Source organism: Ochlerotatus camptorhynchus, unplaced genomic scaffold (assembly GCF_037179485.1).
Source record: "Ochlerotatus camptorhynchus isolate MF236.1 unplaced genomic scaffold, CSIRO-AGI_Acam_v1.1 ptg000417l, whole genome shotgun sequence".
Classification (NCBI taxonomy): Eukaryota; Metazoa; Arthropoda; class Insecta; order Diptera; family Culicidae; genus Ochlerotatus; species Ochlerotatus camptorhynchus.
Window position 1 is genome coordinate 1,240,582 of NW_027040903.1, and position 24,794 is coordinate 1,265,375.

The following is a 24,794-nucleotide window of genomic DNA, read 5'->3' on the forward strand; positions in this document are numbered from 1 at the left end:
TCCTCATCGGTGTATATTGCAACAAAGCAGGCAAGCAATATATCATTATCCTTCTACCACTCGGATCAAGCTATGTTACAGAGCGAGTTTGTCATAGTAGTCGTAGCAACCGTTTTTTCTGTATTGTTGGTTGCTTTATGTATTTGGATTCGCTAATCTTAGCATTTCCTAGTGCAACTTGAGAGCGTTCAGTTATATGTTAGCTCTAAACAGAAAAAAAAAAAGTTGTTGAATATTACATCCAAACTGCTGCAACCAGGTCAATTCATCGGTTGTGTAATATAACGTTGTACGATGTACATCGATTTTGCGAACAAAATTACATCCATTGATGTACTATTGTATCTGCTTTTTGCTATTAAATCATTATTTCATACATCAGCTTGAATTACATTGATCGATATTACATTTTTTTGCTGTGTATAGCAAGCTTGCTGGTTTTATTAGGTACAGGGAATCAAAACAAAACAAACACCTTGGCAACCTGTCAAAAAGTCAACATTCCAAGCGGTTCTCCTGTTTTCTCTTGTAATCAAAATGTAAGAAATGCTAATTGGCTCTACTAAAAGCTTTTACAATACAAGGTCATGATGCCAATACTGGCCATCTTCAACCGGATTTAGTGAAACTGATTGCGTAGTTTTAAGAAGGGTTCGTCGATCTTTCATTAGTGTATCGGAAAGCCGCTTGTTTAATATTTTTAAGAGTTTCTTCACCGCACTGTGCCTTATGTTAAATGAGAGAGCCCATAATTGTAGATGCTCCAAGAGTTTCATATTGGCGATCGTCTTATTTATCTTCATCGTGTTCAAAAGCACTGAAGGCACTCGATTTACTAAATTTCTACGCACTCATTTTTGACGTTTTTTTTTTATATTGGTACAATTGTCAGAGTATTTTTTATTATTGTTTTAGTATTTTCCACAAAAAAACAAAAATTGTTGCTATAAAAATAATGCAATTTCAAAATGAAAGTTTCCCAAATTTCGTTGTTTTAACTGTGAAAATTTTCAAAATAAAAGTTATATCTTTGGTTTGAAAGTTTTTCTTTCGCTTTGGACTTGTGATTTTAAAAGTGCATTATGTTTTTATAAAAGTTGTTCAACTGTCAAAAATACCTGTTCATAGCAAAGTTTTTGGCAGCACTGAAGCTCTGAACCCAACTTTATTTGCCGCCAAAATTGAATTTGAGTGGACCAGACGAAGTAAAAAAAAGCATTTTACGGTGGAATCAGTGTACGAAAACTACCTCCAATCGATGCTGATGACATTTATGAATATCTTCACCACTCTGCTGGATATTGCTACGGTGAGTGTTCCACTTCTGTGGTATGTAATGGTTGTGGCTTGTATTTCAAAGGTTGTATTTTTGTTTTTGTAGATATCCTTATCGTCAGTTCATGGAGAACAATGTTGCTCCAGCAGGAAGACGTCGTCAAGAATGCCGTTTCCATGGAGTGATATTGGGATTGCATTGTAAAGGGATCGGTTCCCAAAGCACTCTTCGTAATCATCGCCTTCCTTTTGTTTATCGTCATTTTGAACGAGGAAAATTCCGAAAATGCCGTGGACCCGAGGTTGGACCGAATACCTTCCTTTGTTTACTAGGACTCGGACCAAATTTGCTCTGGTAATTTTAACAATGTATGATTTTGTTTTTTGTTTATAAAATATATGAATAAACATTATTTTTACAAATCATGTAAATATGAGTACCCAATTTTATTTAAATTTTGAAAACTATTAATCTGAAAATATTTCAAATTTGAGATAAAAACATATATTTCCATGATAAAAACGACTCCTTTTGAACTGAAACAATTTCTACTTTATTTTAAAAACATTGATTTTCCTTTTGACAGTTCTAAAATTTGATTCAAAAGCTTCAACTTTTAAATTTATCAAAGACGTAAACCTTTGATTTGACAGGTTACACATTTTTATGATGAATGCTTCGGACTTTCTACCAAAAAAAAACCAACGAAAACTTTTAATTCTACCCATGGTATTTTTAATTTTAGTAACGATAATTTTTTGTGTGTGTGAATCTTGAGCCTCTGATAAAGATGATAGTTGTAATGTGGCTTTAATGAAGGTATAAGAGTGCTTCAAGTTTTATATCGGTCATGAAAAGTATGCCATAACACATAATTGCCTGTTTTGTTCTGGTTTTATTCTTCAGTTATAAGTAGTAATACAGAACCACCTTACAGCTACCGTTAAAACTATGAACTTCGAGTTTTAATTTAGTAGTCATCAAACAGTTTTATAGACGACTTGACGGCCTGATTTTATAACAATAACACAAAACCATAATACAACCACAGGCTGCAAGGGATGCTATGATAAAATAAGAATAAATCCTTCAAGCATTTAGATGGTTACTTGGGATGTAAATCCGATCAGAATGATTCATTCCTGTGCGCTAGATCGATAAAGTGCGACCAAATGTCAAAAAACTAAATGACAATCGCTGCACCACACATAAGTTCTAATTTCAACGCGTTCAAGATGCATTTTACCGAAAAGGTGCTACGGATTTTTCATCGGAGTAACATAAATTTATTCGGTGGCGTGAAAGATTTTACTGCGGCGGCGACGTGGTGCGGCGGCGCACAGGTCTAGTTCTAAAGGGCACAAAAGAGACGGTCTTAGACCCAATTGTGACATGTGGCCACCACAATCCATGTTGCATAACTGACGCTCTTTCTACTCCTGCTACTAAGACACTCCTAGTCACTTTAGTTAACATATCGGTTTTCAGCTTATACAACTGCTCTCGTGTAAGTTTACTTGGCAAGTGGCGGAAGAAGTTTCCGTTCTACTCTCCATTCCCTTTCTCTGTACTTATCGTACCCATTCTCCTGTTTTCCACTGAACTCAACTTGTTCGCTCACTCTCTATTCCAGCAGTTGGTAGTGTACTGTGGTATTATATGTGTGTACTAAAACTATAGGGGTATATTTATACCAATTATATTTTGAATTTAAACGGAGACAGGCAAATTTCGGCAAACTTACATGAATACAACAAAAGATGTAACAAACCGTAACAACATCTAAATCAAAATATTTTTGCTTCATACTTGAGGAAAATCAGGAAAACGAACGAATTTGAGGTTTCTGGAACATTCGTAAAATAAGCACCTCACTACCGGCCATTACATTCGTTGTGAGTAACATATACGGAGGATGTAAGAAATCAGCAGTTACATTTGATGTTCATGTCATTTGCTTAATCTATAGTTTTCCATAAAACGGTAGAAGGTGGTGCAAAACCAGCGCTATTAAAAATGGAAATGATGAATTACACACACTAAGATTGGGAACTTATGATTTAGTGCATAAGGAAAACACTGCTACGTTTCCCGTACATGTCCTACCATATGCCGCAACATATTAATATTCATTTATTCGAAAATGCACTCGTAATTCATGAGAGCATCTTTTTGTTCGACTATAGCCAAAGTAGTCGTAACCTTTTACTGGCAACGTACACACGAAGTTAGATGATGAAGTTTCGAGCAGCAAACTAAATTTTGTATGCTCATACTTATATCACTTCCTGGTAGTAAACCGCAGCTTGCAGTACAATACATGAGATGTCGGCACAAAACCGCTGCCTTAACATCAATATTCTCTTCACATTGCCAATGTTTATCACTGAAGTTTGCTTTGTATGCATATGTGTTTATGCTTTTTTTCTCCCATGAGAGCTCATAATCATAACAGAATAATGCAACCGTAAAACTGGAAGATCCTCTCCTGCTAGTTTGGCATACATTTACTTAAACCTTTTATCCGAACCATAATACCGTGAAGCAAACTTAGAGAAGCATCAGTTTTTATCTTTTTCCTTTTTAGAACAATGCGTTACCCGTGGTGTTGAAAATTGGTGATGATTAGACTATTCAATATTGACCTTTTGCTTCTCCAAATTTGGTCCGCGTCACCCGAATCATCTTGTTTGACTTTGGCTTTTGTCGCTTGAAGCAGCGACTCGCTTCGTCGGATGGACCCCTTTTTATCTATGTTCATGTCGTGTCTTTCTTAGTATCGAATTTTCTACTGCTAAAGTCACCAATACCGAATGAAATGGCAAAAAAAGAGCAAACTTTAAGCTATGCCATGAAGATCAAACTAAAAATATTCTTGCAGAATGCAACATTAAACTTTTACACAGTTGAGGCGAGCTCCTTTTTATATCGCTTTTGTGCCTCATTCGAACCCAACCTTTTCTGCTTTCACTGATGGCGGTGGGTGGTTCTGTCTGTTGGTGCAGCTAAAGGAAACCGGAACCGTTATGAAACTTTCTTTCTCTCGTGGGCACTTTAAGTATTTCTTACATTGTAACATAAATAATGCTAGATTTTTTTTTACGAGCAGATGGTCAGCCGGTCAGCAAGCTCAGCATTATTGTACAAGAAACTTATCTCCGGAGAGCGTTATATCAGAGAAAGGAATTGCCTCAAGGCGACGTAACTAAAAGTCATGTTTACGCTTATCCGCGTTGGCATGTATTTGGAAGCAACATTTATAAACGAACAGCACGTTGATGTACACATCCACCACGAAGAGGGGGGTAAGATAAAAGCACGAAGGTTTTCCATTAGATTTGCAAAGATCCGGGTCGTGCCAATGATGGAGTGTTGGTTTGGAGGTGATGTTGCGTTATCAAATTACAAATCCTGCATAAATTCCGCAGATTATAAAAAAAAATACATTCCACATCGAACGCTCGACTGTTTCGGTCAAGTATTGCTTGCACTCCGTAATCGGTACTAGTTTTTTTCCCCTACTGAGGTTTTTTTTTCAATCCGCTTTCATACTGAGTGGTGTTGTAGTATACAACAGTGTAGTGAGCATCGCGGAATTGTAATTGCCGCTCAATCGTTCGAGAAAGGAAGCAGTCATTTTCGGCCGAGTCCGGCAGATGAGCTGTACATCTCTAACCAACAAGTTTCATCGCATCACGAAACGGCAAAATCAAGGTCATCGAGTTCACCAGCCGGCGAGCCAGCCGGTGCTTTGTTGCAAACACTCGAGGGCAACAATAGAACGATCATCACCATCATTCTCACATCAGGATAGATCATCGTCATCAGCCACACTTTGTGCGCTTGTGTGGAGAGTTAAGTAACAAACGGTTATCTTCCGTTCTCCGCAACCTGATTAATCTCCATACAGTGTTGATTAACTTTTCTGACTCCTTTTTGTTTTTTCCTGAAAAAGTTTTCATTTTTTTTTTCTTTTTTTTTTCATTTACTGTTTTTTTTTTGCAAGTTGATTAATCCCCCTATAGTGTGGATTAACTTTCCTGGCACTTTTTTTTTTCCATTTTAAAGGTTTTTTTTTTTGCTTTGTTGGATTAAGTATTATTTTTACCGTTATATTTTTTGGATAAGTTTATTGTTTTTCTTATTTTTTTTTTAGTTATTATTTTTTTTAATTTATTATTTTTTTTTCTCAACGCATATATATATAGGTATATATATATATATATTAAATATATATATATATATATATAAATACATATATATATATATATATTTCCTTTTTTATGTCGAAATCTGTTGCGGAGGTACTTAAGACCCCGCAATGGACGAAACCAATGATGGCGGGGGTATTTCGCTAGCAGATATCTCCGATGATGAGTCTGTTAAATCTCCATCATTCGAAAATCTGCTTCTCACTGAAGAGGAAATGGATACCTCAGGGGATTCTACTTCGGACCCCAAAACGAGCACTGGAGCTTACCCAAAGGTGATGTCTAAACAACAACCTCCTTCACCCCCTGCCCCCCCTTCTCCACCATCGCCCCCTCGTCCACCTGTTCCCCCTACTCCAACCGTTCCCTTAAAAATTTCTGCGACCCCCCGCCATAAAGCTTACCCAAGCGACTCAAAAGGTCCGTGGGTTGTTTTTTTCCGGCCCAAACAAAAACCTTTGAATATTTCTCGGATTTCGAAGGATCTGACAAAACATTTTTCGGCCGTAACCGATATCTTTAAGGTAACGCCAAACAAACTGCGCGTTACCGTTGATGACCTGAAACAGGCAAACCGGATTGTTGCCTGTGAGCTTTTTTCGATCGAATATCGAGTCTACGTCCCCAGTTGTGACGTAGAAATTGAAGGAGTGGTCACCGAATCGAGTCTGACTTGTGAGGATTTCCTGCAAGTCGAATCTTTCGGCATTTTCAAAAACCGTGCCCTCCCGAAAGTCAAGATACTGGACTGCATTCAACTGCAGTCAGTGTCGCACATAGGCACAAAAAAAAAGTATACCCTCTCAGATTCGTTTCGTGTGACCTTTTCAGGATCGGCATTACCTGACTACGTCACAATTGGGAAGGTTCGACTACCTGTACGCTTGTTTGTACCGAGGGTAATGAATTGCTTGAAATGCAAACAACTAGGTCACACCGCGGACTTTTGTTCCAACAAACCGCGGTGCGATCAATGTGGGGAGGAGCATACGGAGGGTCCTTGTCATGCTACCCCAAAATGCGTTTACTGTAAGGATGCTCCGCATGCTCTGAGTGATTGCCCGAAGTACAAACAGCAGGGAGAAAAACTAAAGCGGTCTTTGCAAGCTCGCTCTAAGCGCTCGTTAGCAGAAATTTTAAAAACGACCGCTTCATCTTCCCAAACCACCCCAAAAAGCAACAACACATTCCACCTCCTGCCAGATGATGATCAGGGCTCTGACTCAGAGGTGGGTGAGAGTAGTCCTTTTGTCTTTAATGGCAACACGAGGAAGCGGTCCAAAATAAACGTCACCCAAAAACCTCGTAAGGCCTCTCGTATGGACTACCAACCAACCTTGACAAATTTAAGAGGTAGCGGAAATGTACCGAAACCCCCACCACCGGGATTTAAATCTTGTAATTTTAACAAGGACTTTCCGCCACTTCCGGGATCATCTAAAACCCCAGATATCCCAGTTTTTCAGCCAGAAAAACAGCTGAATAATCAGCAAGAACATGATGCCATGTTCACGTTTTCTGAAATTGTGGAGAGCATCTTCAATATATTCAACGTCTCTGACTCAACTCGGAACATTATTAATTTAGTGCTTCCATTCGTGAAAACTCTTTTGAAGCAACTAGCTTCTAGGTGGTCCTTCCTTGCATCGATCATATCCTTTGATGGATAATTTTCCGAATGAGGTCGGGGATATGATCTCTGTTCTTCAGTGGAACTGTAGAAGTCTTATACCGAAACTTGACACATTCAAATTTTTAGTTCACAACTCACTTTGTGATGCATTTGCTCTTTGTGAAACATGGCTTTCTTCAGACACCGATCTCCCTTTCCACGATTTTAACATTATTCGCCTTGATCGAGCAGATTCGTATGGAGGGGTGCTTCTCGGGATTAATAAGCTCCATTCCTTTCATAGAATCGATCTGCCTTCCGTGACAGGCATTGAAGTTGTCGCATGTCAGGTAAATATTCGAGGTAAAAGCCTCAGTATTGCCTCAGTATATCTTCCTCCAAGAACTGCGATTTCTCGCCAAGGTCTCTCAGATATCTGCTCAGCTTTATCTGAGCCTCGGTTGATATTAGGAGATTTTAACTCCCACGGTACAGGCTGGGGGGAACTGTACGATGACAACCGCTCAACCCTGATATACGACCTTTGCGATAACTTCAATATGACAATTCTAAACACTGGGGAAGTAACACGAGTGGCCAAACCTCCAGCAAGAGAAAGTAGATTAGACCTCTCCCTCAGTTCGAGTTCACTATCGTTGGATTGCTCGTGGAAAGTAATTCAAGATCCCTACGGTAGTGACCACTTGCCAATCAAAATTTCTATTACCAATGGTTCATCTTCCACTCGCTCGGTTGACATCGCGTACGACCTCACGAAAAACATCGACTGGCAAAAATTTGCGTCCGCGGTTCTCGGTGGTACTGATTCGGTTGAGATACTCCCTCCGCTGGATGAGTACTCCTTTTTATCGCGACTTATCGTTGACTGCGCTCTTCAAGCACAGACGAAACGCGTTCCGGGGGTTTTCGTTCGCAAACGACCTCTCACTCCGTGGTGGGATAAGGATTGCACCGACGCGAACAGCGAGAAGTCCGCCGCGTTTAAACGCTTCCGTAAACACGGTAAGGTCGAGGATTTCGAGCGGTACACCGACCTCGAGAAAACTTTTAAGAGCTTGATTAAAGCCAAAAAACGCGGTTACTGGCGTCGGTTCGTCGATGGTTTGTCGAGAGAGACTTCGATGAGAACACTCTGGAATGTCGGCAGGAGAATGCGCAACGCGTCATCACCGGTCAACGAAGACAAGGAGTACTCAGACAGTTGGATATTCAGCTTCGCGCAGAAAGTTTGCCCGGATTCGGTGTCGGTTCAAACCAACGTTCGTGATAGTCCGTCGGGTAGTAACGAAATAGATTCTCCGTTTTCGATGGTGGAATTCTCACTTGCTCTCCTCTCATGTAACAACTCAGCTCCAGGAATGGATAGAATCAAGTTCAACTTGCTCAAAAATCTCCCAGACGTCGCGAAGAGACGCTTGTTGAACTTATTCAATCAATTTCTGGAGCTCAACATTGTTCCGGATGATTGGAGGCAAGTAAGAGTTATCGCCATTCGAAAACCCGGTAAACCCGCGTCGGATTATAACTCGTACCGTCCCATCGCGATGCTGTCCTGTATACGGAAATTGTTGGAGAAAATGATTCTTTTTCGTCTAGACAAATGGGTCGAGTCGAATGGTTTACTTTCAGATACGCAATTTGGATTTCGGAGAGGCAAAGGAACGAGCGACTGTCTTGCGTTGCTTTCAACTGAAATTCAACTGGCCTATGCGCAAAAACAGCAAATGGGTTCAGTTTTCTTGGACATTAAGGGGGCTTTTGATTCTGTTTGTATCGATGTCCTTTCGGATAAACTCCACGATAGTGGGCTTTCACCAATTATAAACAACTATTTGAGCAACTTGTTGTCGGAGAAATATATGAGCTTTTCTCATGGAAACTCGACAACTTCACGAATTAGTTACATGGGTCTCCCCCAGGGCTCATGTTTAAGCCCCCTTCTTTATAATTTTTACGTTAAAGACATTGATGGTTGTCTTGATGAAAATTGCTCGCTAAGGCAGCTTGCAGATGACGGGGTTGTGTCCGTTATAGGACCAAGTGCACCGGACCTGCAAGGACCATTGCAAGATACCTTAGACAATTTGTCTACTTGGGCTATGAAGCTGGGTATCGAATTCTCTCCGGAGAAAACTGAGTTGGTTGTTTTTTCTAGGAAGCATCATCCTGCACAGTTACAGCTTCAACTAAAGGGTAGAACAATCACTCAAAGTATATCTTTCAAGTATTTAGGTGTCTGGTTCGATTCCAAATGCACATGGGGAAAACATATTGCGTACCTAAAACAAAAATGCCAACAAAGAATCAATTTTCTTCGTACAATTACCGGAACTTGGTGGGGAGCACACCCGGAAGATCTTATCAGGTTGTATCGAACAACCATCTTGTCGGTTCTAGAGTACGGTAGCTTCTGCTTTCAATCCGCGGCGAAAACACATATCTTGAAGCTGCAACGAGTTCAATACCGTTGCCTCCGAATCGCGCTTGGCTGTATGCACTCGACGCATACGATGAGCCTCGAAGTACTCGCGGGTGTTCTCCCACTGACAGATCGTTTCGCTGAGCTGTCTTTCCGGTTCCTCATCCGTTGTGAAGTATTGAATCCTTTGGTAATAGAACACTTTGAGAAGCTGCTCGACCAAAATCCTCAAACAAGATTCATGAGTTTGTACTATGAGTACATGACGCTGGAGGTTGGTCCTTCTTCATTAATCTCCAATCGTGATTGCTTCCAAGCCTTCTATAGTTCCTCTGTAAATTTTGATCTGACCATGATGCAAGAAATCCATGGAATACCAGATCACCATCGGTCGATGGTTGTTCCCTCAATTTTTGCAATCAAGTACCACCATGTAAGTAACGATAAAAGATTTTTCACAGATGGGTCAACCATAAATGCTTCCACTGGATTTGGTGTATTTAATCAATTTCATAGCGCCTCCTATAAACTGCAGAAACCATGCTCCGTATACGTTGCGGAACTCGCAGCTATATTTTACGCAGTAGAGCGAATTGCCTCACTACCTTCTGACCATTATTTCATTTTTACGGATAGTCTTAGCTCATTGGAGGCTATTCGTTCAATGAGGCCGATGAAGCACTCCTCGTATTTCCTGCCTGAAATACGATCTAAACTGAGTGCTTTATCTAACTGCTCCTATACTATCACCTTAGCTTGGGTCCCATCTCATTGCTCAATTCCGGGTAATGAGAAAGCGGACTCGTTGGCTAAGGTGGGCGCTATGGAAGGCGATATTTTTGAGCGACAAATCGCCTTCAACGAATTTTTCTCCATTGCTCGCCAGCAAGTCCTCATCAGTTGGCAACAAAAATGGAATGGTGGTGAATTGGGAAGATGGTTACATTCTATTCTCCCACAGGTGTCGAACAAACCATGGTTCAAAGGGTTGGACATGAGCCGCGACTTTATACGCGTTATATCAAGGCTTATGTCCAATCACTGCTCGTTAGACTCGCACTTCTATCGAATTGGGCTCTCAGGCAGCAATTTATGTGCGTGTGGCAGTGGTTATCACGATATCGAGCATGTTGTTTGGTCGTGTACCTTACACCGTGTTGCCAGATCAGAGTTATCCACATCCCTCAGGGCCCGAGGAAAACAACCCGCGATACCCGTTAGAGATGTCTTGGCGAGCCGAGACCTTGACTATTTGAATTTAATTTATGTGTTTTTAAAACGGATAGATTTGAGGATTTAGAAGTTAGTGTCATCTTGTGTTCTCCCAAGTTGTTAGCTACCCATCGGTGTACCCCCATGTTTGTCTTTTTCATCAGAGTGTCGCCTAGTTCGAGATCAAGAGCACATTGCTCTCCAAACCTTGTGTTCACAATCCCTACCCTGCCATCCATTTGTTACAATTTGTTACCCCTAACCTCGAGATAGCCGCGAGTAATCGGCCCCCGCTTTACTAACGTTAGTTTTAAGTAATTTTGTTATCTAAACAATGAATATCGGCTCCGCAAAGCTACAGCAAATGAGCCTGGAAAAATAAACGAATTATTAAAAAAAAAAAAAAAAAAAAAAATACGTTCACAAAAATGTTACACTCATATCGACCCGTTTATGAGTATGAAAGCTAAAGCCTCATACTGCTTATGATTCCTTATTACTTTTCAGGATAGATGACATTGGCATCAATCTTTTTGATGAAAAGGAACTTTTTATGTTCTGGTCATTTGTGGTGCAATTTCCAGTTATGGGATCACATGAAAGATGGGTGAAATTCACATGGACACTCTCCACTGATTATGTGATTTATTTTATGAGTGAAGTGTAAGTTTTTATTCAAAGTGATGCCATATAAGGAGCGGTCAAAAGTGCGTTTAAGAACGGTATTCTGCTCATTGATTCAGTTTTCCGTTGTTTTTGATTCCATTGGGAGCAGAAAGGTCCCCCCAAATTGGCGCGTTAACCGCGGTAGCGAACTTCACGTGGGTAACCACACCGGGGCAGCAGTTTTTTCGCAGCGTCATAACGATCGTGAGTAATGGATTCGTCGTCGGATTAAGAAGGGGCGCTTTTGCTAGTTTCTTTACAAGTAGAGGAAAATGCGTTGAAGTATTTTGGCAATTTCCTTCATTTTAGGGATATTTGTTCACAGTTTTATTTGATATTACAAATTTCTCATCACTGGTGATCATTAACTGCTAGAAAAGTAGTAGTTTATAGTGAAAGAAATGATCTCCATCACATCACTAAACATAACCACGATCAATGACTAGGAACTGCATCCCAAAACCCATGATAAACAAGGAGCGGATGCATCCAACGAAACTTTTAAGCGCAAAAGAATCATTACCAACATAGGAGAAAATTCGGTAAGATCCTTCCATTGCATTATTTTGTGATTCTTCAATATTGTACAAATATTTACACATTACACACAACTACACATAGTAACTCGGAGCGTTTGGTACGGTATGTCCACGCATCTTTCCACCCCTGTAGATTCAAGAAATGCTGCCATTCATTTCCAAGAATCATCTTTGCGGCAAATACAACGCAGTAGGCCTGGCCATATTGATGTTTATATCATATCTCAGATATGCTGTAAACATCAATTAGACAAGAAAAATGATTAGACCTCATCTAACCTAATCATTTTCCAGGATGCTTTCTCATACTGGCTGCGTTTGTATTAGATTAGATTAGATTACAAAGTGATGTCATATAAGGAGCGTCACACAGTGCCGTATTGACGGTAGTGCGATGGTGTAGTGGTAAACGTGATTGCCTCTCACCCTAAAGGGAGTGATTTCAATCCCAGTTGGTGCCGCTGGGATTGTCTGAGGTATAAAATCTCTGATCATACAGGCGTAGAGAGGGAAAGTAAAGCCGTTGGTCCCCGGTCTATGAGTTGATGTGATGGGTCGATAGGTAGGGTCCACATGTGGGAGCTACCTCTCACATGTGTCGGCGTCGGTAGCATTGGTACTCAGTACGGAAAACAAGATCGACGGAAAACAAATCAATGGAATTTTTCTTTAGTTAGACTCGAATGATTTTAATTTCGTCAATCTTATATTTTGCTTTAGATCTTCGTTCATACCGTTCCCTCCTTGGAATATATCTAACGCTTGGATGTTTACTTTTGACCCCTTTGATATCAAGCTTGTTTACATGAAAAACAGCTGGTGAATTCGTTTGCGTGCGAATACGTCAAGGAAGAGCTGTAATGGTAAGAGTTCTAGAATCCACAGAAGATTTTGACTGCATGCACATTTCATCGAGAAAGTAAATGTTCATAGAAAACGCAATAACATGAAAATAAAAATAAAAACTCTCACTTTATATAGTCAGATTACAGAAGAGCATTAGGGTAGTTCGGCCGGTAGCGTGGCCACAATCTCTGGAGCCGTGGGCATATTTTGGTCGCTATTAGAAATAGATTAGGGTCCCCAATGGTAGTTAATATGGCCCTGGCGTCACATATCATATTATTTTACATTATGCATCGTCTAAAGTTCTGAGTCATTTCACGAAATGTTGCAAATATTGTATACAAAAGCCCATCTTTGTATACAACATTGCTCGTTTGTGTGAAATGAAATACAAGTGTACGTGGATGAATGTTTACAACACAATTAAAATTCAGAATGTTTTGCTGTGTACTGAGCAGCGTAGAGCAGTCTATGTCTTTCCATTTCAACGTCACAACTTGCATCCAACTGCTCAAAGTTGATAAGCATATAACGACTTTCATAGCTAGGCAGGACCATTCAAACGAAAATGCCTTAAAGCAAATCGCATAAACTTCCGTTGAATTGGGTTTCTTTAGGAATATTGAGGTTATTGAATATTCGTAATCCGCACGTCAAATAGAACCGAAATCCAAAATTTTATCAATTTTGGAGTGCTGGATCTATTTTAAATAAATGTGTTTGAATTTGCAAATATTAACATCTTAGTGCCCCTCGGTTGTACTTTGTATGGGAGCGAGCTGTCAATTTGTTAGTTTTGTGTCAAACAGTGAAGTGATTATTTTGCTTTAAATCTTGATTTTAAAATCGAGATGCAAGTAAATGGGATCGAAAAAAATATAGTTTTGCTCAGAAAACAAAGCTCTTTCAGATAATATATAAAAACCGATTATTGTTTCAAAATTAAAGAGCCCAATTGCTTCAATACGTATGGTTTCGTTTTGATAGTGTGGAGAGCACACGACCGCCGAATATTCAAGCATAGGTTGCGCCCAAGGCGGGTTATTACAGGTGGGCTAGAACTCACGGTCCGCTAGTGTTGGTAAGTTATTTCCCGTTAGTGCTCATGAAAAGTTCTCTAATAAACAAAAAGTAAGAGGTTTTATCCAAGACAAAACTGTAGATTTGACGTACGATTACGAAAGGTAGTTTTGATGTCACAGTAAAAGTATAGTATAGTAAATATTAAATTGATTTGTTAGCTCAGTGAAATAGACCGATAGGTTGAAGCAATTTGAGAGTTCTGTTTTTGAGGTGCTCTGTCGGTGTCCTGGACGATATGTCTTGGATACAAGCTTTTACTTGAACTCTTTAGTTAACTTTGTGGGTTGAAAGCTTGGAAGCCATGTTAGAACAATGATGTGGATTTTTTTCTCGATGTTCTTGGAGATGATAGCGGTGTGGAAATGAAATACGTATTAGAGAAAACACATCAATCACAGAAACTGAGCATACCGGATGGTTTTATTAAGAGAATTATCCAAGATTTTTTTGGCATAATTCTCTTAATAGGAGGGGCTTTAAATTTGCATCAAAAGGCATAAAGATAGGTACCGTCTGGCATGCTCAGTGCTTGCTATCAATATTTGGCGACTGTGTTAGGGAAACCACTTTTCCCATCACGGAAACGCAGCGTTTTCTGATGTTAGGCATTTTCGTGCACAAAACACACGAAATTCTTGGCTTATTCAATAGATAATAAAAAAAAACGAAGATTGATTGGAGAAATGTCTTTGCTAAATTTTCCGAATCGCGAGATATTCGTGATCAACCATATAAATTCGAGTTTATTTGCTTTTTTCTAGTGTCCTAGAGAAAGTTATACCTTAATTTTCTGGCTAATTGACATGGTCATGTGGTATTCGGTCATTGCGAGAAATTGTATGTACCACTTGAATACTTGACTCATTTGACCACAAACGTTTTGTTGCTAGGTGCATTATCAAAAAACTTTGGGGATGATGGGGCAGCAAGGCGAGCGAACGTTCAATGCAAATTAACTCTCTTAAACAACAATAATTTATGGTGGTCCTGAAAAGGACCGTCTTGTCGTGATGGTTTATTAATGCTGAGCTATTAGGGTGTTCAACACGGTTGAGGCTGGCGAGCTGTATGTTGTTTGAAACGAAGGTGACGCGCTTGGCATACATGGTCCATAGCGGCTCACGACGAGCAACTGAATCCGATCAGCGGTTGAGGGCAGCCTTGAAAGCTAGCTGCTGCGGGGAGCCTTTCGTTGTGTACTGGAGAACACCACCACTCACCACACGCGGTGATTGAATGAACACCGTTCGGTGAGACCGGATAGAATTCTATTCTGAAATCTGTGTTAAAGAAAGTGCTTTTCGCAAGCAATCGGTGACAATTTTAACTATCATAGCAACAGCTGCACATTCGTGCAATTTTCAATAGACATTTTGAAAAGTGGTAAAGTGTTGATTTCAACAGATTCGTAGAAAAATTTCCTATCGATTGGCGTATTAAGAATTAAAATCCATCATCTCTTGATCAAATCAGACCATTTTCATACCGCGACCGACTTTGATTTTTGAAATTGCACCCCCAATTTTGCCTTAAAAATACGTGGTATTTTAGATTTATACTCATGGCTACATTGATCGATTCTCTTCATCGACTCTCTCTTTCGTTGATAACTTGACTGCATTCATATTTCGGGCTAATACATAGTCTATTAAGGAGAGGTTATCATTCAAATGGCCAAAAAGTAAGCAAAGTTTGGCATTTTTTGTGGGCCAATGAAAAACCATAGAAGGACGCGGTTTTAAAATTGAAAAAGCTTAGAGCTTCGTCTTTTTTTTCAATTTTTACAAGGCAAAAAAAAAACAAAATGGCGTCCGTGGACACGTTTTGAGTAAGGTAGTGTACGCTTGGAATTGTCAAACTGCGTACAGCATGGTACATCAGGATCGATCTGAAACACAACACGATTAATGAGGCTTTAAAGTGAACTAAATTTATTGGAGGAATGACCTAAGAAGGGGTAAAAAAAACATCAAATTTGACGGAATGGTGCGATCTCAAACTTTTTGGTCGATTTTTCAACCCTTTTTTTCCTCTTTAAGGCTTCAGAAAAAATTGTGAATACAAAGAATTTTCAGATTTTATAGGTCAATCCTCCAATGAAAAAGGCTTTCTTTCGAATGATCAAAGGTAGAAGTCATTAAATTGAGCCGTTTTCAAATGATATTGTACGCAGTTTTGGTAAATCATGTTTCGAGATAAACGCGCTTAAAGTTTTGGCAACAGTTTCGATCGAATATTAGTGCAAAAATTGGTGGTTGTTTGATAACTTTTTTTTGTGCGTGGATTGAAAAACCCTTCCAACACTATATAGCAGTGAGCTGCAGCCAACATTAGCATTCATTGAAGGAGAGAGACACTCATACCTTTCGATTCCTCGAAAAATGCAATAACAAAAAAAAAAAATCGTTTTTTTTTTAATTTAGAATGAGAACCCTCCCTTAAAAGAAACTATTATTAAGCGTAAATATTAGACGATAATAACAGCTGAAGATGTTTATGGAGCCAAGTTATTAACGAAAGAGAGTGTCGATGAAGAGAATCGATCCATGTAAATAGGTCTATTTGAAAGTTAAGGCGAGAAAGTCCAGAAAACACTCTTTATCAAATTTATGGTGGTCCTGAAAAGGACCATTTTGTCGTGATGGTTGAGTAATACTGAGCTATTAAGGGTTTTACACAGTGTAGAGCTTTTATGTAGGGTAAACGCTCCTATAGTTGCGGTACGTTAGAAGCGTTAGGTTCCTATAGTTGTGTATGGAGACTCCGTACACAACTATAGGAACCTAACGCTTCTAACGTACCGCAACTATAGGAGCGTTTCCCCTAGTACACATCTTTTATTTTTTTTTTATTGCGAAGCGGAATATGGACCCAAGCTGTGTGGAAGTTTTGGATACCACGTATACAACATGTTCCTTAAGGGAAAGCTCACCGCTCCAAAAAAAAATAATTACTTTTTGATTTTTCTAAAAATATTGGAAAAAGATATCAAAATTCTAAGAAAATCACATATTTTTTAATTTTTCAAAGAAAATTCACGTGCAAAAACATTTTTTATAAGTCATTATGGCATAAAGTTGGACTCAAAAAACCACAAAACATCAACTTTTCGGTTTTTCTGAGAGTCCATTTTTTTTCACGATGGGATAGAAAATTTTTTTTTGCATGTAATTTTTGACAAAAATCTAAGGAAGAAACTGATTTTCTTGGATTTTTGATAATTTTTCCCAATATTTTTAGAAAAATAAAAACGCACCGAAAATATTTTTTTTATTTTTTGGGCCGGTGAGCTTCCCCTTAAAGCTAAGCTTAGAGTCGATTAGTATTCCCAGATCCTTCACGATTAAAAGTTATGCTCATCAGGGTGTAGTCATAGTGAAACAACGAACGCTTGCGGCCGAAGGTCGTTTCACCGAATAAATGTTTGACAGAATTTTTTCACACGTCCATTCAGCATCACCAATTTTAAATCGTAAATAATCAATGAGGGGAAATGCAGGTAATGTCGGCCTAAGTGTCCCGAATTTGGGCCCATACATAGATTCAGCAATCGACTAAATTTTCAATAGCAACCAACAGTGATGGAAAAAATCAAGAAAATCCAAAATCAGGAACGGTCGAAAATCACTGCTGATCTTGAGATCAGCAAAATAACAAACAGAAAATCACGGCGGATTTTATCTTAGCTTGAGAGTAGCAAAATCACAAAGCAGAAAATCAAGGCTGATTTTAACTTTAGCTGATTTTGCGGTTGCAAAACCAAACGGAAAATTAATAGATTGGTATTGCAGTCAAAGTAAAAATCCGACATCCCTCGCCATTTTGGAATTTAATATGGCGGACCAAAATCCAATATGGCGGCCCCGGACAGGGAATATTCATCTAAACCCATGCAATATGGGTATCTACGGAATGGGCTCGGTGAGGAGAAGCGAAATATTGACATGCGCTGCCATTTTGGAATCCAATATGGTGGACCAAAATCCAATATGGCGGCCCCCGGACTAGGAATATGCATTTAAACCCATGCAATATGGGTATCTACGGAATGAGCTCGATTAGGGGAAGTGGAAAATTGACATCCGACGCCATTTTGGAATCCAATATGGCGGAAAAATCCAATATGGCGGCCCCCGAACTAGGAATATGCATTTAAACTCATGAAATATGGGTATCTACGGAATGAGCTCCATAAGAGGAAGTGAAAAATTGACATCCGACGCCATTTTGGAATCCAAGATGGTGGACCAAAATCCAATATGGCGGCTCCCGGACTAGAAATAAGCATTTAAACCCATGCAATATGGGCATCTACGGAATTAGCGCGATGAGGGGAAGTGGAAAATTTACATCCGCCGCCATTTTGGAATACAATATGGTGTAACAAAATCCAATAGGTGGCACCCGGACAGGGAATATGGGCTCTTGATTTCCAAAATGGCGGTGGATTTCAATTTTCCACTTCCACTCATCTAGCCCATTCCGCAGATACCCATATTGCATGGGTTTAGATGCATATTCCTTGTCCGGGGGCCACCATATTGAATTTTGGTCCACCATCTTGGATTCCAAAATGACGACGGATGTCAATATTCCACTTCCACTTATCGAGCCCATTCCGCAGAATCCCTATATTATTGGTGCAGATGCATACTCCTTGTCTGGGGGCTGCCATATTGGATTTTAGTCCGCCATCTTGAATTCCAAAATGACGGTGGATGTCAATTTTCAACTTCCACTTAGCGACCCCATTCCGCAGATACCCATATTAAATAGGTTTAGATGCATATTCCTTGTCCGGGGGCCGCCATATTGGATTTTGGTCCTCCATCTTGGATTTCAAAATTGCGGCGGATCTCAATTTTTCACTTCCCTTCATCGAGCCCATTCCGTAGATACCTATATTGCATGGGTTTAGATGCATATTTCTTGTCCGGGGGCTGCCATATTGGATTTTGGTCCAGCATCTTGAATTCCAAAATGGCAGCGGATGTAAATTTTCCCCTTCCACTTAGTGAGCCCATTCCGCAGATACCCATATTGCATAGGTTTAGATGCATATTCCCTGTCCAGGGGCCGCCATATTGGATTTTGGTCCGCCATCTTGGGTTGAAATCCACCATTTTAATTTCATCCGGAATGTTGACTTAAATTTCGGAATGCCCAAAACTCTAGAATTACACATATCTTCTAATCCTATGATTTTCGATTATTTTGATCTTGGTTGATACTGATGTTGGTTGATTTTGAGAATCGAAAATCATTGCTGATATTGGTCGAAAATCACGTGTGATTTTCGTGGTGATCTTGATCTTGAAAGATTGCTGATTTTGATTTTCTGATCTTGATTTTAGCCAACACTGACAACCAAAAATATCCACTAGTAACGTCCCAATAACGCGTTCATCTAGATAAAATTGATAAATAGCAGATTTTTAGCGATGGGCCCAATTTTAGATCCATAGGCCAACATTAGAGACATTTCCCCGATATGACATTTTATAAATCCATAAAAAATGTACATCATTTAACAAATTTGCATTAAGAGGATTTCAAATTCTAAAGGGAAGAGTGGAGACTTTTGAGCCCCTGTTTAAATCTTGGATATATCTCAGCCGAAAACTTGATCAGGGTTTTGCACAGGCTCACAGGGAAATAGCTTATGTAACTTACAGAATACTATACGCCTCCAAAGTGATTTATCAATTCGCAAAAATTCGTTTTTGTTGGAAAGTTGTTCAAAAACGCGTTTTGAAAAGTTGGGGGAGATTTTATCCTCTTTTGATGAAATGATTTTTTTTTATGGGAGAGTGACATCAGGGACCTTTCAAATTTTTTATTCTCTCGAGTCCATGACATGTGAAACATTATTGCCAACAGGACATTTTCTGAGACTTTCCGGGAAACGCAGTGTTGTGTTTCACTGTTTTCTATTTGCTTTGTTATTATTTTGTGTAGTTTGCACTCATCTCAGTCTGAAATGCCAAATCTCGCAGATCAATACAATTCCCATGCAGCAGTAGAATAAATGAATGCTTGAATGCAAGTTGCAAAGCCATATTGTGTTGAATCACAAAAGTATTGTTGCGAGCACTGAAAGTAATTGTGTTCCGTTTTGTAAGATGTAATTATTATTAAGATAAATGATGATTGTTAAGATACAGTATAAAAACCTCAAGAGAAACTGAAAGTTCACACATTTGAATTCAAATCTCCGAGTAGGCACCCTGCCTCTCGGAGTGCAGTTAATCTGGACTTTTACTTCGTCCTCTTTCATCCCGATTATCGAGTATCCATCGCCGTCACCCTGTTTGGAGAAAATCCATCGAACCGCCAAAGAATCACAACGTGGTGTCCTGATCTACCGCTGGACGAAACACGCAGTTTTTAGGATTAGGGGAGACTTGAAATACGTCTTTGGGACCATTGTGTAAAGGCGACAACAAAAGGCACCGACCGAGCTGTAGGCAGTTAACAAACTACAGAGAAACAATAGCTACTATCGACTGTTTTACGTCTGTCACGCGATAATTACTTAATATGGGTTGTTTTATCACTTAATTTTAGGGCTATATTCAAATCCAATCTTGCGATTTGAAATTTTGAAGCAATTTTTACCTTTTAAGGTTTTTTTTTCTACTCGATGGTAATTTTAATCTCATACATTTATTGACTGTACATTTAAAAGTTTTTTTTGATGAACAATGTTTGTTCTAAGATTATGTTTATTTTAATACCTAGAAAGGATGTGTTCATAACTAGAAAAAAAATGTTCATACCTAGAAAGGATGTGGTTCAACACACAATTTCTTAATATTCATTCGAGAAAAAAGGTTCAATGACATAATCACACCAAGCAAAAGCGATCCAAAATGCACGGATAAGGGAAAAGGATGTAATGTCGGCCTAAATGCCCCTAATTTGGACCCATATATAAATTCCGCAACGAATAAAATTTCAATAGCGACCAAAAATATCCATTAGTACCGTCCCACCGCCCAGATAAAATTGATAAATAGCAGATTTTAGCGATGGGGCCAATCATAGATCCATAGGCAAACACTAGAGCCATTTCCCCTGCGAGACGAGAAAAAAAGGACAACGCAAACAGGAAATGAACCGTTTGCGACAAAGCTTACTGCGACTCGCCGTGACATGGCTAATAGTATCACAAATATTATGTCAATGAATTTATATTTTTTTGACTTTTATTCATGTCTATTGCCTCTGTTACACACGTAAATGCAAATCACCGACGCTAAGGAGGTGACTGGACAACACCTGACGTGAACCCTAGATATCGAAACTATCAACTCAAGGATCGGGACGTGACCAGGGGTTTTCTCCTCAAATAATCCCAAAGACCTCAGCTGAGATTGAACCCAAACCCAGTGGGGTCAGAAAGCAGTCACGCTTACCACTCAACCACTGGCGCAGTCTAGAATGAATTAATCTATTACCGCATTCTAACTCTCCTTTCTCGATAGCTGAGTTAATCTTCGTGGCAATCGGATAATGTCCAAACAATAAAGCCTAAATTGTTAGAGGGTGGCCACACAATATTCGGCGTAACAAATTGTAATAAATTTTCCGAATGACTTTGTCTACCAGCAGATTTTTTTTCCCGATAGGATACAAAAGTGCCACGCCTCGGTACGAACCTACATATTTGTTGTATTGTTCCCGGTCTGGTATGGAACTGCTTTGACCGTAATCAATTCTCCTTTGGAAAGGCCCATCTTGTTGTGGTAGCCCGTGGAAAAACTTTTTATTTTCGTTCATTCGAAATTGTCGTGGGCGAGGTCAAGGGGTATCAGTGGCCTTAATTTATTGATTGTGTATTACAAATTGTTGTTGCTGATTTATTGAAACGGTTGTACTATTATGGAAATTTTGCTTACTGTAGGAAAGTTGCTTAGCTCCGTGTATCTATAAAAATTAGCATTGGCGTAACTACGGGGGATTATGAGGGTCTATTGCCATATAGGTAACTCTAAGACCAGAAGGTCTCGTAGAAACGTGCTCAACTTTTTGGCTCAGCTCTGGTACTATCTTCGGTCCCAAGCTAATCGATGCACCCCTCGAAACCTAGGAAAATCCACGAACCTCTCATTTTATCTGTCAAACTTTCATAGCGAATCAAAACAAACATAGTGTAGTGCTAGAATTTTGACTAGAATGGGGTACGCTTATACATGTACTTGGGACCAATAGGCTAGTCAAGTAGTGAGCCCATTTAAAATTAAACCCCCTAGGATTAATGTAGCTCCCTCTAGAATGTTTACAACAATGTATTATTTTCCATTAACATCAAAATTGTTCGCAAATCGCCCAGTTGAGAAGTTTGAAAAATAAATTCAGGCCCCCCTAGGATTTTTCCTTAGTTACGCCAAGGATAGCAGCAATATTTTGCTCAATGAAGGCAGAAATTTACATAGATCGAAACAGTTGCGAGCTAAAGTTAGAGAGGTAGTTGTGCAGCAATAGTTTCAGGGTTGCTGTTCACGGCGGGTAGAAATAAAGCCCTTGGATCGTAAGCGTTTGAAAACTATAATTAGTTTAGAGATACACCATACATGAGCCTAATTAATGATCATTAATGCAAATGAAGCTAAATACTCATTTATAATGTTTATTAGAATGCTTCTGGATTGAATGAATATGTGTGCAAGGCTGCTTCAACTCACTTGCTACAAAAATCTTTTTAAAAATTCTGAAATCATTAGATGTTATAATGATATTTTGTACTTGTAAGTTACAAGAAGAGGGTGTAAAATATGTGTTTGACTCATAAAACCTGTCAGTTTCGCTATTAGAGCGTCACAATCATTTCATGATTCGTGAGTATGCACCCAGAGTGAGCGCTCGCGAATCGTAAAATCGCTGATTGTGACGATCTGAAAGCAATATTGACAGGTTTAACGTGTAAAGGGTGGAACGGACAAAAAATGGTCAATCATGATTAAGTGCACACTAATTATGTTATTGTATAAATGATCGAAATTTATTTCTTTTTGAAGTCCAATGACTACAAAATACAGAAAAATTATTTGATTAGGCTTCAGATTTTTCAAATGCGAACTGACGGGCTTTACGTTTCACACCTTCCCTCAGATTTTGTACCGCTGTTGTATCAACTTTATTTGATGCTGGATGTCAATTTGCTTTGAACTGTTTCTTATTTCCAACTGTTTTCTGAGCTTTCTTGAAGTTCTGCATAACGATTGTCCAATATTTTTCAAATGGGTGCACCTCCGGCGAGTTTGAAGGGTTTTTGTCCTTGGGTACGACTTGCACGTTGTTGGCGGTATATCATTCCTGAACCATTTTCCCGTAGTGACAGTAAGCGAGGTCTGGCCAAAACAGCATGGAACAACTGTGTTTCTTCAAAAAAATCAACAATCGGTTTGCAAACATTTCTTTTCATAGATATCTTGGTTGAAGCTGCCAGTTGTCACAAAAATTTCGCTTTCAGCCCACAGGTTCAAATCGCCTGCCAAACCAAGTATTTTTTTCGGGAACTTTGACTGCTTAAGCTTATCTTGAACCTTTTTTTCCGGTAGCCGTGTAAACTTTTTCCTGGGAGCTGCTTGAAATCCACTTTGACGTATATTTCATCGTTCATTATAACGCAATCAAATTTCTGACGCCATCAATCTGCGTGGGAATAATTTGGATTTCGCTTATATGCGAGCAAAATTTTGATACGCTGTTCCTCTTGCTTCGACGCCTTTCCTCTTTGATGGAAATATGAAAATGAAAAAACAAAAACAAAATTGAGGCAACATTCCGTACGTACAGACCTACAAAATGGGGGGTTTTCAAGTTTTTTAAATGCATGATTAAACAAAAATTAGCCAAATTTGACTCAACCAATTTTTGAGCGTTCCACCCTTTAATACATACTCTTCTTGCAATTTGTAATTTATTCAATGATTTCATAATTCTAAAAAAAACATTGTTCTATAGCAAGTGAGTGGAAGCAACCCTGTCTATGTGGAATAAGTTTGCGAATTATCTCCAGTGAACACGATAGGCTTCCCAGTCCGGTCTAGTGAACGCTTTACATACCATGTTGATGGTGGTGGAATTGACCGAGAAACTTTTCAAATTGGAAATATTCTCCATTTTCCTGGGCATAATGTATGACGACTGCCCAAGTAGCCAATTAGCTAATTAAGTGGCCTTTTCCGCCTTATAGGTGCTCATCAGAACTTATAAACACTTGTATTGCCGTAGCTCAGCTGTATATAGCCAAATGGTGAAATAGAGTTCCAATCGTTACTTGGGTTTGCTCGTAAGTAAAGTTAGAAATTCATGCAATGATATGTTTTTTTTAATAACTTTGGAAGTGTTCAAGTGGAGAGCATGTATAAGTTCCAAATAAAACGTTATATGCCAAAAAGAAAAGGAACACGGTAGATGGCACCCTAGATGTTTTCCCAGAATAATTTAATTACGTTACGTCTGCTTCCTGGAGTGTGTTGTGACATTCAGGGATTAAAGTTGTAAAGAAGGGAAATACCTAGATGAAGAAATTAATCTTCTTCATTTATAAAGAGGAACATCAATTTGCGTAGAAATTGCCTCTGATGAGTGCTGCTAGTGCAAACAGAAACACGTATCGTTTTGATTGATTGCTTTATAACATTATATTTGCTGTGCGATAAAAAAATATGAAAAAATGCATTTCTTCTATACTGCCGCTCATTGCAATTGTCAAAACCGAGTTTTTCAATGCAAGGGGCCACCGATGCTGGATAAACTCATCAAATTTGCTCTGGAATAGTTTGGAAAAAAAGCCAAACGGGTTGTGTGGTACGAATCTAACTTAAAACGCGTTTTTATGATTTATTATGATAATTTATTAACTGGAGAATGTGAAAGTGAATAGAAGTTGAAAATGGGC